General features: G+C 38.6%; 1 long non-coding RNA gene across 1 annotated transcript in view; it reads left to right on the forward strand.

Moving 5' to 3' along the window:
• LOC121140353 overlaps nt 1-15,401 on the forward strand; it is a 35,405-nt gene that overhangs the window by 7,174 nt on the left and 12,830 nt on the right. Inside the window, exons 3-4 of the long non-coding RNA XR_005877142.1 lie at nt 4,342-4,392; nt 6,539-6,619. This is a non-coding gene — a long non-coding RNA (uncharacterized LOC121140353). The remainder of the gene's footprint in view (nt 1-4,341; nt 4,393-6,538; nt 6,620-15,401) is intronic.

Below are 15,401 nucleotides of genomic sequence, written 5' to 3' on the forward strand. Positions count from 1 at the left end.
GAGAACAGGAAGAAGAGAGGGCTCTTTAACTGTGTCCTTCTACTTTCTGACAATTTTCACCTGGTATCTTTGTTCCTGATACCTTCTATTCGTGGACAAGAGAGCTACCTCTGCCAAAAGCATGCTAGAGTTTTAAAAAATCATTTGGAAGCACACAGTTATAAGTAAAGTAGCTAGCTAGCAAAGGGATTAATATGGATATATTCATATGTGCAAACACAGAGAGAGAGAGAGAGAGACAGAGACAGAGACAGAGACAAAGAGTCAGAGAGACAGAGAGGAAATTTGTGTTGTTTCTACCTGGCTTCTAATTTTCTGCCTTCAATAGTCCACAGCTGAGCAGCCCAGCAGCACCAAGGATTGAGATAAAAACCAAACAATTGTTTAAAGTCTTTCACAAATAGAGCTGACCCCTTGCGTGAATCCAATGAATCATTTCCTCTCTAATCAGGCTACATCCTGTTTGGCTTGCAGTTTTATTTCAAAATTTCCAAGTCAACTTTTATTTGTCCAAAGGAGTTTGTTTTGGCTATAGCAAAAATGTATCCAGTTTCCCCAAACAAAGGCTTATACTTCATGTCTTCGGTTGTAGTCATTCTACAAGTAACCCAAATGAGGTGGCTGACTTCAGCACAGAGACTAAAGGCACTGATTATTTGCCACGTTTAACAAGTATCCAAATTAGAAGTTTTCCCAGTTAGTGTGTGTCCTGGCCTGTGGGGCCATGAATTAGTCAATTAAGAGTCACCAATGCCTGCTCTATGTCAGGAAGCTTTAGAGCAAGGCTTTAAGTGAAAGTGACCACGTTTCCCCGATATAGGAGTCCTCATCGTCTCTATTTTAGAGAAACCTCATCAGTGGGCTCTATGTGGAATCAAGCTGGCACTTTTCTTTAATAATAAAAGTAGCCAACATTCATTAAAATCTCATCATTGCTCTTAAGCCCTTCTGCATGGGCTAGTGAGACATCTCAGTGCGTAAAAGCAGGTCTGGGGACCTAAGTTTGATTCCCCAGACCCCAAGGGATAAAAGGAGAGGATCAACTCCTTTAAGTCCTTCTCTGCCCTCTCCTTGCATGCCATGGCACATGTGGGCATGGTTGTGAGTGCACACACACTACATAAAAGATAAAAAATACATTAAAACAAATTCTTTAAATCCTGTGCAGTCCACTTTAGCCATGGACATGAGGAATGTCAATCAGACTCTAAAGAAATCAACACACTGGGAAGTTAAGTGATTTATCCAATACCACAACTCACACCTAACAGGTGAGACTGGACTTCAAGTCTTGAGAGCCTTACTCTAGGGGTATCTTTCTTGACCAATACTGGGTGGATTTTGTATATATTTCAATCTGTTCTCTATTCTTAGACCTTGCTTATGTCATCAGGATCCAGTACTTTCTGGGGTAAGCATTATTTCCTCATACTGCCACTCCGACCAGAGTCCTATCCCTCTTCATTTCCAAAAGAATAAATCTCAGATGGTCAACTCAGCACTCAAGATGTCAAATATTTTCTGGGTTCTATCAAGCTTTTGGGTTTGACTCTTTCAATATGATCATATGTGTTCTATCCTTAGTCTTTATGCAACTACCCACGTGTTTGCTTTTGTTGCTACTTAGAGACATACTTGCTGCCTCATCTCTATTCACAAGGCTCAACCATCAAGCAGTCTCATCTTATACATCATGCTCTGTTCACTTCTTCTCAATTTCAGTAAACATCATGTAGAAACAGCACTCCTGGTTGTCACCATGCACATTCAGAATTTTGAACATGTGCCACATACTATTCTTAGGTATGTGTGTTTAATCTACTTAATTAGAAAGGATCATGTCTTGGGTTTCTACAACATGTCATAGCACCTACTGTATTTTTAAAGCAATTCCTTCACTGTTCTCCAATAATTCCCCCATCACTATATCCCTATATGTTTCATTCACTGAAAGTAACTCTTAAGAGTTGAACTGTAGCCAGGCGGTGGTGGCACACACCTTTAATCCCAGCACTCGGGAGGCAGAGGCAGGCAGATCTCTGTGAGTTCGAGGCCAGGCTGGACCGAGAGCCTCCAAAACAATACAGAGAAACCCTGTCTCGTAAAACCAAAAAAAAAAAAAAGAGTTGAACTGTAAGTACCCAGTGTGATCACTTTACAAAGGCTTCTCTTCTACCCAGTCCTATGTACATCATTCTGAAAGGTCAGCATCAATGAAGAAACAATATGCTTCAGCAATAGACTTTACAAAGACAAATTCCTAGCCAACATCATGTGTTACAAAACAGCAATATTTCGATTTCTCAATAGTTTAACTACCTAAGTCCAGAAAATGAAGGCTATTAAACTTACTCCAGCTTCAAACAGAGTACCTGTCATTTACACAAATAAACTATCAAGAATGGTAACTAACATTATCATATTGTATTTTCTATGTTCAATTTTAATAGGTAGCTTGTTACTTAGAATTAATATAAATTCCATTTAATTGTATGTATCAGGAAAATGCTAGCATTCCTAGGATGGTTTTTCTGTAATACTAACAAGAGTCCATAAGTGACAGCTGAGTTCTCAGGGCTTTTTCAACTCTTTGATTTAGGGAATCCAGATTCTTTGCCCGAATACCCCACTGTGGTCTTATTCTCTCTTGCACATTTTGGAAGCTCTCCAAGTGTAAAACGGTACAACATATGCAGCCTGCAAGCAGGGCAGGCATAAAAAACACCATAAGGCTACACAAGCAAACTTCAACTGTGGAATGCTGGGAAACAATCACAGGCACTTCACCAACTTGGCATAAAACAATCAGAGGATGAGGTGCCTCTTTCTGAGCAAAAGCATCATCCTGGCAGAGATGCAGGGAAGACCACAAAGATAGAAATATTGTGCCCTGAATTTGATGCTGCTAGCCAAGAGCTATCTGCAGAGGTGCTTGCACAAAAAGGACTGACAGCTATTTTCCACATTTATATCCTTGTGCCTGGAAACACAGGTCCTGTAACATACTCTTCCATGAGAACAACATCATTCAAAGGAAACCTGCTTTCTCCTTTCATTTTTACTCTTCCTGTTGACCCACAAGAATGCTTAATATCAACCCTACAAAAACAGCCTACCACGACCCTCCTTTCCTGAACAGTCTCAGTAACTTATGGCACTTACGTTGTTATACTATGTTTACTTGTGGGATCACCTTCCAATATACACAGACAGCATCCTCAGATCATAGACCATGTCATTTTCATTCACTCTCACATCCTGGGTGACCATATACATGATCTGCACATCAAAGGTCACATATGGAAGTTTGCTGGAAAATAGTGAAAATAGTTTTCATCATGCATTTCATATCTATCAAGTTCTGTCAATGTGCATTATTCTAAGAACTTGATATATCAAATAATTATAATATATAGAGGAATTCAGAAAGTGTGGACAAATAAAACGTAAATAGGTTGTACTTGGTGGTGTATCACAATAAATCATTCAGGGCAAGGAGATGGGGAATCTTTGAGATAGGTTGTAATATTAAATAGGGTAGTTAGAAGTAGTCTCACTGGGTAGATTTATAAGGGGCTAAATCAGGTAGGTGATCAGAGGGCAGGACAGAGGCAGGATTATAGAGAACAATATTTAACATTAAAGAATTTGGGAAATGCGTTATGGAACTCTACCACTATTGTTTCCTAAAATATATACATACGCATGTATAAAATAGTTATAGTTTCTACCTGATAATGAGGAGACAGTGTTTCCCCAGACACCACAGGGCATCAAATTAAAAGCCCAGTGCCAGATATGGAATACTTCTTTCAGAGTTTTTGGTCAATGGTGTACCATATAGTCCTACAGAAAATATTATAGGCTATTTCTATCTCTCATAATTACCTTCCAGAATTGATGATAATGCCTTATTGCTTAAGACACCACATATTTGAATCATATAATGTATAGGAATCAAGCTGGTATCAACCTGGAATTTTCATCTCTACTGGCTAGCTGTCACAGTGTTGGAATGTTCTATGAAAAATGCTATCAGGAGAAAAATAGTCATTAATAGTCTCACCCATATGTGAACCCTGAGAGTTACAACAATGGCTATCATGGTAAGATATATCCACTGGTACAATCATGGCATGAATGTTATGGGAATAACCAATTGATTTCTGATTGGATTTAAGACCCACTCTACAAGATGGAATTATGGTACACATATCATTAACTGGACCACAAAACAGAGGCTGGGTAAGATAGGGTCCCCAGGGGAGAGCTTGGGATTATTATTCTTTTAAATGGACTTAGTAATAAACTGCCTTTTAAGCTCTCTTTTTATACCCATAGATTATTTTATCTCTCAAGACTCATCAGAGAAGCATCTTTCTTCAGCAGATGGTAAGTAACACAGAGACCCATGACTGATCAATGTACAGAAAATAAGAGGCTGTGACTGCACAGTGATTATCTCTAAATGGAGCATCCATATCACATCCCTCCCAGCAAGGCTCAGAGATCATCATGGAAAAGGAGTGGAAAGGTTTTAAGAGTCAGAGGTATCTGTAGCAAAACAGTATTTGCTCTACATGAACTAATAGTGACTGTGAATGCATGCACAAGATTAGCACATGGTCAAGAGGGCCAAAATCTAGCACAGATGGAGGAGGAGCTCATGAATTCTCACCTCTATCTGAGGATCTATTGGCAATCGATGGCTATTGAGGGAGAGTCAGTTTTCTTCAGACTTGTGGTCCATGAGAAGCTACACATACTCCAGTAGATGGTCCAATACCTGTTCACATATAGGAAGCACTAGATAGACTCACCGAGAATTATGTGGTGCGGAGAGCATGGGTTTGAATGAAAAAATGGTAGGGGGCATAGGGGAAGAATTGGAGGGGAGGGAGATGGGGTATGAATTTAATCCAAAAACATTATATGCATGTATGACTATTACATACTATTTCTAAAGAATGTAGAGAATAGTGTAGAGAGGACACAAGGCAGCATTCAATGTCTGTAGACATTGACTGAAGAGACTAAATCAAACAAAATATTAAAGAAATTTATAGTAAAGACTCAGAGAATTCCAAGATTGTCTCTAAATATTTAAGCTAACAAAACACCAAACTATTGACCACATATTAATACAGTAAAATCTAAGTTGGGAACTGTCTTGGTAGGAAGGATAGACTTTTTAATTCATAAATGGAGAAAATTAACTTTGCTTCATTATTAATCACATGAAGTAAGGAAGTCCTGAATTTCTTAAACAGATCTATTTCCATGGATTTTGTTTTTTTTTTACCATGGTTTGACAAATAGGTTACATTGTATCTGATGGGGTTTACCTACTTTACAATTCACAAAGGACTGTCTTTCCTCTCCCCACAAATGTGAGTATCTCTCATGTCAGGCATCACCAGCCCATTTCTGTTCAGAATCCCTTACAAACCTCACTTTGTGAGAGCTCTTGCTCAAAGTAATTTCCTAAGAACTGAGAAATGTGAAGAAAGTTTTCTTTTAATACTATACTAATCCCAAGAGCAAAGGGCTTAACCTAGATTCATTTTGTTAACATGTGCCTTTTCCCAGGAAGAGACAATAGTTTTCAAGAAATTAACTAGTGAAAAATACTATTTGCATTATTTAATTTAATTTCTAGGAGGCAAAAATAAGACTTTTGAAATGCTATTTGAGGATGAAAGAGCATATAGAATATTTCCAAGTTATAGACAGGGTTTAAAAAGACATCAGTTAACACTAGCTTAACAGGTTGGTCTGTGGTCTGTGTTATGTCTACAAATGCAAAGTGGAGTCACAATCCGTATTATTCCTGCTGAATGTGTATTTTGTAGTGAAGTGTTACATAATGGAGAACAATCTGTTTCACATATGATTTATGCAGAACACTGTAACTATTGACTGTGACTTTTGGGACCTTACTATATTGCCAAAAATGACTAGATTATACATAAAAAGGTATATATCCTCTAACTGCAAATTACAAGTACTAATGGAACTGAGTAATTATTGTATAATACTGAGGTTTGTTGACCTATTTTCTGGCCCTCCATTTGCTTTAGGCCTAGCCAGTGAGCCTTAGGAAGACACTTTTGCCTCCATATCTCCATTTCCCTATATAGTCACAGTAAAGTCATCTGTAAATTAAAGCCACTTACAAACCCTTTGCTGTAATTTACAAATAGCTTTATTGTGAGTATATGGGAAAATGAGGATATAGGACAGATGGAGGGCCAGAAAACAGGTCAACAAGCGACCCCTTACAGCTAGACCTCATCTCCTAAAAGTCTCAAGACAGTGCCACCAGCAAGGAATCATCCATTCAAAACATGTTACTTGGGACATTTAACATCTAATCAAACATTCTCAGGGCATTCAAGTGTCTTGCAACATTATCTTTAGGACTGCTAAGTAACACTGTTGAAAAGGAATACTGAATTACACAAGTTCTAAAGCTAGAGATTGAATAATCTTATTATGCTTTCATAACAGAAATAATTCCATTAATGTTCTATGCTAGGACATCTCTGAGGTAGCATTTGGCAAAGATTATGCAAGAACCCCAAGTGTTGTATAAGGCGATTTGTTTTGGATGGAAAAAGTAAGTTTTATATTTATACATACATTGGCTTTCTTACAGCATGCATTTTGTTTCCTATAGTTTGTATATTAGGTTGTAACATAAATTACTATTTTAAATTTAAAACTAGCTTATACTATCCTATACCATATTCTATTTTATATACTGTGTCATTATTATAACTGTGTTAGGAATTAATAATCTTGATTGTAATTACAAAAGAATTGAGACACCAGAGGAAGTTTGTAAAGCATATCTCTACCTATGTCTATTGAGGGTTTTACCAGATACAGTTAGGTATTATGATCTGTGACTTTCTCTGACTTAATCAATGGATTAATCTCTTGATGAATTCATAATATGGTGGCTACTGTGGAGTTGTTGAAAAATAGGCAGTAGAATGGCAATAGTTGGAGAAGTGGGTCACTGCAGGGGTCTTTGGGACTGTATCTTGACACAGTTTCTTCTGTATTCCTCTTCTCTCTACTTCCTGTCTGGCATAAGATGAACTGCCTCTTCTTCTAAATATTCCCATCACCATAATCACCTGCTTTGCCCCAGAACCAGAAAGATGGGGTCAAATGCCTAAGGACTAGATACTGTGAGACAATAAACTAATATAAATAATTCCTCTCTTTAGTTGCTTATCTCAATCATTTGTCACAGCAGTGCAAACATGATGAATACAATGTTGTTGCCAACTTGTTAAGATAATATGTCTTACTACTTATTTCTCAAGACTTTGCCTCACATTCACACCCCTTCTGCCTCTACCTGAGGTTATAGACATGCAGCAGAGGACTTGGGAAATATAACCTATCAAAATAGTTTGCATAGTCAATGCATGCTCAAAAGAACTACTGCCAATGCAGTTTATGATAAGATCATTTTGAAGATCACTGGTGTTGAAAAATTCATTATTTAAGAAAGGAAATAGTGGTTGGTTCATTCATTGGTGACATCTTCATTGTAAGTACTTAACACAGTATATTGGAAAAAAGATTTTGCTGGTTACTCTGGGTGAAGGATGCTTCCTTAAGAACATGAGTGCCTGAAACAGTCCAGTTAAAAAAGGAAAAATAGTGTGCACACACACTCAGCACCTTGGTAATATGTCTCTCCAGAAGCACATAAGTGTTACCTGCTTTCATTAAGGCAGAGTTTCATTTGAATTGGGAAGGCAAATACTAAAAAAGATGCATATTTAAAAAATGAATAGATTCTATTGTTTAGTGAACAGCAAAAACATCCCAACTCCTTGGAGATGTCTGTGACAGTCCCCTCATCACAGACCACCCATGAAAACCAAGAACGGCTTTGAACCTTGATTCTTTGTTGGGCTATTCATAATGTATGATCGAGCATTGATTTTGTTTAAATATTGATAAAACTTCAAGTATCCTGTTAATTTTTTCTTGTGTTATAATGGAAGGAATTTCAGAAAAGCCAGGTCTAAATTTAGTCTACTACAGTTTTATTCATAGGAGATCATCCAGTCTGTAGGCAATTGGAACACTTAGGAATCAGCCATACCTCAAAATTCTGAGGTACACGTAGGTACTCCTCAGCTCAGCAGAGCACAGCAGCAGCAGACACATACGCAGCAGACTGTGGGGTTCATGGAGAGCAGGTTCAGCATGAACCCTACTGTACATGACCTCATTTGTGATAGCATAGTGGAAGAGAAAATAATGTCTAATGACTTACTGAAATATAAACATGGCTCAAGTTTTAGAAAATTGTAGCTGGAAGAGCTAAGCGTGCCTTAGCTGCCTTCAGGTTCCAGGAAACAGTTAAAGCCTGCCTTGTTGCTGAATGAGTCTATCCACTCATTGCTCTTGCCTCCCCCACTTCTCACTCTGATGCTTCATGGGGCAGCTGATGCTAGATCACGCCCTGGCAGAGGCCTTCAGCTCGCCTGTGTGTTTTTCCTCTCTCAGCTGTCACTCCTCAGTTTATCATCCTTACCCACAAAGCCTAGAGGTATCATGTCTACCATAAGCGCTTCCCTGATGCAGAAGGAGAGAAGCCTCTGGAACATGACTAGGTGGCCTGTCTCGCCCTATATGTGCCTGAGGAAATGTGAGAATGTGTGATCCCTATTGCTAGGGATTTCTGGTCATTTTGAAGCACCATTAAAATAATTATCAAAGCTTTAAATTCAGCAGCGAAACACAAAATTCTCTTAATGACAAGGTCAACTTAATTGGGTATCTGTCCTAAGTGAAATATTACTTATAACTGGCATCCACAATTCACTTTAGCATAAAATAATGTGCCAGAATCCTGTTGGAAGACAGTATGCAGAAAGTGAAATTGAATATTAAATTTCCAAATCTGAGTTTTCTCACACAGATTACAAAATACATTATCTACACTGTATATTAACTTACTCTTATATAGACTATATAGTGTTTCAAATAAACAGATTTTAATTGGTCCTGTGATGGCAGGGACTCCAGTTTCTTCTATTCTCATTGTCATAGGAAAGACTTGGTTAAAACATGTGGACCTGATTTCTCATTTGTTCTCATTATTAGTAAAGTGTGTGACCTTTTTGGTCCATTTTTTATTTCCTATGTCCTTGCCTAGAAAGTCAGAGATAATTTTAGCCGTGTGATAATGTTTACTGATAAAAATGTTAATATGTTCTCAGCCCAATGTTCCTAACAGCGACATGACTTACAGGTTTGTAATACTGGCACCTACTCCCATTTATTTTTCCAATAGACTGCCTAATGGAGAAGCATGTTCCACATACTCTTTGCTGTAAACACAAGGTACAGCAGGAGCTCCCCCTCCTTGACCTCAGGGAAACAGAATTAAGTAACGCTTGGCACCCAGCTTCCAACGTGTATAATCATTATGGTAGGCCCAGTGCCAATGCCGTTTATGCATTTAGGAACAACAAGAATGGCAAGTGGCCCACTGAAGAATTAATTAGCAGACCGCCTGGACTCATCAGAATGTAAATAATTACCCTCTGACAAACTTAGTCAGATGTTAGAAGAAATTTCCAGTTGGGATTGATGTCAATGGCCACAATTCCTTATTTAAAAGCTACCAGTGGGTAGATTTTTGTATAGAATTTGAAAGATGTCTCAGTAAAGTTACAGGCCACAAGTGCCACTCTTCTCTGAGCATAGATGCCACAGTGGTCTGCCGTTTCCCTCACCCTCTGACCCAGACTGCTAGGCAAACTTCTTCCCCTTCAAGATGGATCCTAGCATCATCTTACTTGACAGAATAATAGATTGATGGTATGGAATGACTTGTTCAGCAAAACGTTAAGCCTTCAAAGCAGGGGTTTTTGCCTTCTGCTCCATCCCTGGCGAGGGAAGACCTCCTCAGGTGTTGCTTGTATTCTCCAGTAGTCAAATTTAACTCTGGCTGGACACCATATTGAGAACTAAAATACCAATAATTGGTTAATTACTTAATTTAGAAAATGGTGAGTATAACTACCTAGGTCAGAGTTTCAAAACCTGTGGGTCATGACCCCCTTCAGGGTGTGGACGCGTATCAGATATCCTGTGTAACAGATACTTACATTACGACTCATCTCATAAGAGAAGCAAAATCACAGTTAAGAAGTAGCAATGAAGTAATTTTAAGGTTTGGGGGTCACCTCAGCATGAGGAACTCTATTAAAGGGTCTCAGCAGTAGGAAGGTTGAGACTTACTGGTCTACATTCATTCTCTCCCCAATTCAACATACAAGGAGCTGCTGTAGAAACCCCAAAGCCATCTTAGGCAACAAAAGAAAAAATGAAAGACGAGTACCCAGTATGATACATTTGTCTCCACAAAGCCCTTAAGAATTCAACTAGATCAGGAGTTTTCTTGGCTCAGATGAGCTTCGTGGAGCTTAGATATGGGGGAGGGAATGTGGAGCTGAAATTGTTTCAGTCCTCAGGACCACTCTCGCACTCTCATACCAAAACACTGCAGACGATTGTGAGAAGAGTGTAGTCCATTTCCTCATAAATACTACAGCATCCATCAAAATACGTTTCACAGAATGGCATATCCTTCTTAACTTGGAGAGGACAATGGCATCGTCAAGTGGTGAAAGTCAGCTGAATTATTTTGGGCTCAGAATGTGCACCAGGTAATCCCCTTTGTCCTTTCAAGGAATTTGGCATGAAAGCATCCCTATCATTGATAGGTTCACCCTGAGGAGTTGGCACTCAGAGCATTGCTAACCTTGCATAAATATGGGCCCCCTCAAAGTTTCTTTGAAAAGCACCCTTACTGTTAAATCACTTCTTTGGGGAATGACTTGAGTTGATGTAACTAAACTCAGGCAACTCAGTCCTTTGGTTAAAGAATGGTAACTGTGTTCTCTATTTTTAGATAACTAAGGATTCCACGTGCTGCCTGTGACTCAGATGAGTTGACACAATTTTAATATACAGCACAGTAAAACCTGTCTCAGCCTTCCACCCTTGGGAACAGGAAAATCAGTTGCTTAGTGGAGGCAGTCTTTAACAAAAGGTCAAACAAAATTGTTCTGGAGACCTTGGGAGGCACTAAGTAGCTGTTTTAGACAAGGAGCTACTTATAGAAGGTGAGCCTTTCTAGAAGGCATCAGCTAGCTGTCTCCATGAAAATGACAGTACCCCATGTTCACTTCCTTGGTCTTCAGCTTTACTTTCCTTCAACTCTATGCCCAGGAATACACAAAGGCTTGACAGAAATTGAGATTTGCGTGAGGTCATGAATTTAGTAAAAGAAAAAATATTCAAACCATGAGATCATGATTCTGCTTGAATGGAACTCCTACATGAGGTATGCTTGAATTGCAATCCAGAGGGATCCACAAAAATTTTGGATCCCATGCCCCCACCCCACCCCATCACATCCCTTGCCAAACTTAAGTAATTTCTTGAAATCTACACACACACACACACACACACACACACACACACACACACACACAATGTTGGGTTGGATTCTAACTGTCCTAATCATTAGGCTGTCTAAAAAATCCCCACTGGTGGGTGCTTGCTGACTATTTTTCAAATGTAATGTTCTACAATGGCTTTATGTGAAAGGCAAGGTAGAATAAATCTTATGGTATTTGATCTTATTGAAACTCTTTAGAAGGAATACAGTCCAAGGAAGACTTAGCAAATTAAAAGTTAGGCAGTCTTTTCATTGACACAGCCTTTGACCAAAGCAGGAGCGGGTAATTAATGGGACAACAGTTAGATGATCAAGAGATGGCAGATACAATCATACAACAAGGATGTCTGTTCCACTATGTTCATAGCAGCATTATTTGTAATAGCCAGAACTTGGAAGCAACCTAGATGCCCCTCAACTGAAGAGTGGATAGAGAAAATGTGGTACATTTACACAATGAAGTACTACTCAGCAGAAAAGAAAAAAAAAAAACAATGGAATCCTGAAATTTGCAGGCAAATGGATGGCACTAGAAGAAACTATCCTGAGTGAGGTAACCCAGTCACAAAAAGAGAAACATGGCAGGTACTCTCTTATATATGGATTTTAGACATAGATCTGGAGAGTGCTAGCCTACAATCCCATGGCCAGAGAGTCTGGGAAACAGAACCTTCATTCAGTGGCTGATGGAAGCAGAGTCAGAATCCCATGGATAAGCACTGAGCTGAACTCAAGAAATCCAGTGACAGAGAGGGAGGACTGGTGACCAAAGGGATTAAGACTGGGCTGGTTTAACCCCCAGAAACAGCTGACCTGACAAAGGTTAGTTCTTGAATCCCAGACTGATGCCTGGGAATCCAGCATGGGACTGATCAAGACCCCCTGAATGGGGGTGTCAGTGAGGAGGCCTAGGTAATCTATTGAGCTCTGGGTAGAAGATCAGTATTTATCCTGGGTATACAAATGGACTTTGGACTCCCATCCAACAATGAGAGATGCACTCTCACCCTGAACTCTTGGGGGAGTGTCTAGACCCTGCCCTGATGAAATGACAGACTATGGACACCCTCAGGAGGGCCTCATCCTCCCTGGGAAATGAGGGGATATTTGGGGGGGTTGGTGGGAGGGCGCGGGAGGAGGGGAGTGAAAGGGAGAGGGACCTGGAATTGACATGTGAAGTAACCTTGTTTCTAATTTAAATTTAAATAAAAAAATTAAAAGAGATGGCAGATAAGAAATACTTTCCTTGAATGAAAGATATTTAACTCCCCAGGATTAAAATCCTATATAAACACAACACAAACAAGCCACACGGGCCTTTTAGAATAAACAGCAAAAACCTAAATTGGTGCCCCACAGGCCAAGCAGAGGCAGCTGTGAGATGCACGACTGTGCCTCTGTTTTCAGGAGACCCTCTTCTCACCTTTTGCTTTTTGAACCCTATTTGATTGAGTGAACTATTCACTGTGACTAGTATTTCACAAGCCCTAAATCGGGAGTCATTTCTGTCTTGAGAATTATGTAATGGCTGACAGATGTTGGTTATTGGGAGGGATTTTTCTCAGTGATACACAGAAATAACAGAACTATAAACCCAGCTTCAAAACACACATAAATTGTCCTTCGGGATTCAAAAAGAAATTCACTTTTACCTGCATGTCAACTGTATTCTTTCTAACCCAAAAGGTGTAGTGGAGAGTGTTAGGGAAAATGACATGGAATACTTTGAAATTAAAGTCTTTTGTCGACCATTTTAAATTTTGATTTTTGTGGTGGAGATTCAGAATGCAAAGGCACCATCTTGTGGCTACAGGAAAAAGTGCAGCAAGGCAAGCCGCCTGAGTCATTTAAATACCACTCTTTTTCACACTTAACTTTTTATGAAATATTTGTCAAGTTTAACTCTAAGCACTTGGTATCTCTTCCTAAAACAGATGGCTAAATGACTTAATACAATTTAAGATTGAATATATCGTTAATATGCTTTATAGAGATCTGACTCCAGATTTTAAAGCCCAGCACATAATTACCATATGAGACATAGAAAGCTTCCATGGGATTTAAAATAAAAAAAAAAGAATTTAGTTTTAAAAGGGAAAAAAGTTTGTCTTTTATTAATTACAACTTACCTATTGATAATGTTAAATTGGAAATACAGTTCATTATTTGTCCTAAAAGAAGAAGAAGCTGTGGGTTTTTTTTTTCACATAAGAAAAACTTGTTTTAAGAAACAATTTATTCTTTCTATGTGGACAATTATATTCCCAATAGAAAAGGGGTGGGGGATCAGTTAACAAAAACTAAGTAGTAACAGATATGAGGCAGAAAAACAAATATTTGATCAAATAAGTTTATTTTCAATACTACTGAATGTCACCTGTCACCTTACACATTGCAGCTCTATTGCTCCTTGGTCATTGTTCCCTCATTATAGGTGGAATAACTGAAGTACAGAGAGATCGTGTAACTGGTTCCAGGTGATACAATGAGGAAGTAGCAGAGCAGAATTTGAAAACAACTCCAAACCCTTTATTTCAGTGCTTCCCAAAGGTCAGTGGGTAGGCACAGCTGGGCTGTGTGTACCGGGATGAGAAGCCATGCATGTCAAACCCCGGGAGATTCTGATTTTACAGATTGCCTGTGAAGTTCAAGGATCTATGAATAAAAGCCAGTGTATTCAGACTAAAGATGATGAACAAGACAGCCAAACAAAGAAAGACAAAATCACATCAGTGAATTCTTGTCATCTCAGCTTCCAATCTTAAACTATCATGGTTCACATCCCTACTTCAAAACCTACCTGGAAACACATACATTCTGAAGCCTTTTACTGATGACTCATAATCCTCTTTTTCCATTTCTCCTTCACCTCAGAGCCATATGTGTAACTTTCATGTCCAAAATTCTAAGTAGTTTATCACAGTTAAATATGAATAAAATATATATGTTTGTCTATTATGTAAATCAGCAAACTCTCACAGTAGGCACTCCTGTATCCATAGTTAGCCTTTCATTGAAACCTAGAAATGTGTTGAGTTCTGACATGAAGGAGCAATGGCACTGATGAGCAGTAACTTCCAAGTCTGAAAGCACAGAGAATGAAGATAGAAGGAAAATGAACAGAAAATCTGAGAACTGTGAGAAAACTACCAAAAAAGTAGCGGGAATGCATGAAAGAACATGCAAAAACTGCAGAAAAGCACTATTTGTTGTAATACGGCAAAGTATTTTCTAAAACTTAATGCTCCAATTAAGCATATACTCACAAAACTCAGTAAACACCAAATAGGATAAAAAGCAAACAAAACAAAAACAAAACAGAAAAACCTGTATCCTTTATCGTGTATATATTGAAGGTATGAAGAAATTCTACACAGAAGGAAAAATCTACATAATAAAAAGAGGACTAAAGGTGTAGTTTAGTGGTAGGGCATTTGGTCAACTAGCTGCAATCAGCTGTATCTCTTGCTACCACAGGTAGAAATACCAAAAACAAATACCAACAAAAGTCCTCAAACATCAGAGGATGAATAAATGAAAGCTATACAAAACTTTTATTTTTGATGGTTTTATTGATGATTGATTGCTCATAATAATAATGCTCACATATGTGTGGCACCATCAAATGAACTGAACAGTAGCAAGGAAACAAGGGCCAGGGTGAGGGAATCAGGAATCTCTTGTGATTATGGAGTACTTGCAAAGCCAGCGAAGTAGTGTTATTTTAGAGCAGACATGAAAGAGCTGTAAATGTACTTCAAACTCTGTAACAACCATTTTAAAAAGTAACAAAAGTAAAAGTGGAAATATAAAATCGGCATGTCAAGAAAGAGAAAAAAATGAAACCCAATAGCCGGGTGGTGGTGGCACACGCCTTTAATCACAGCACTCGGGA

This window comes from Mesocricetus auratus, unplaced genomic scaffold (genome assembly GCF_017639785.1).
Source record: "Mesocricetus auratus isolate SY011 unplaced genomic scaffold, BCM_Maur_2.0 Super-Scaffold_100004, whole genome shotgun sequence".
Classification (NCBI taxonomy): domain Eukaryota; kingdom Metazoa; phylum Chordata; class Mammalia; order Rodentia; family Cricetidae; genus Mesocricetus; species Mesocricetus auratus.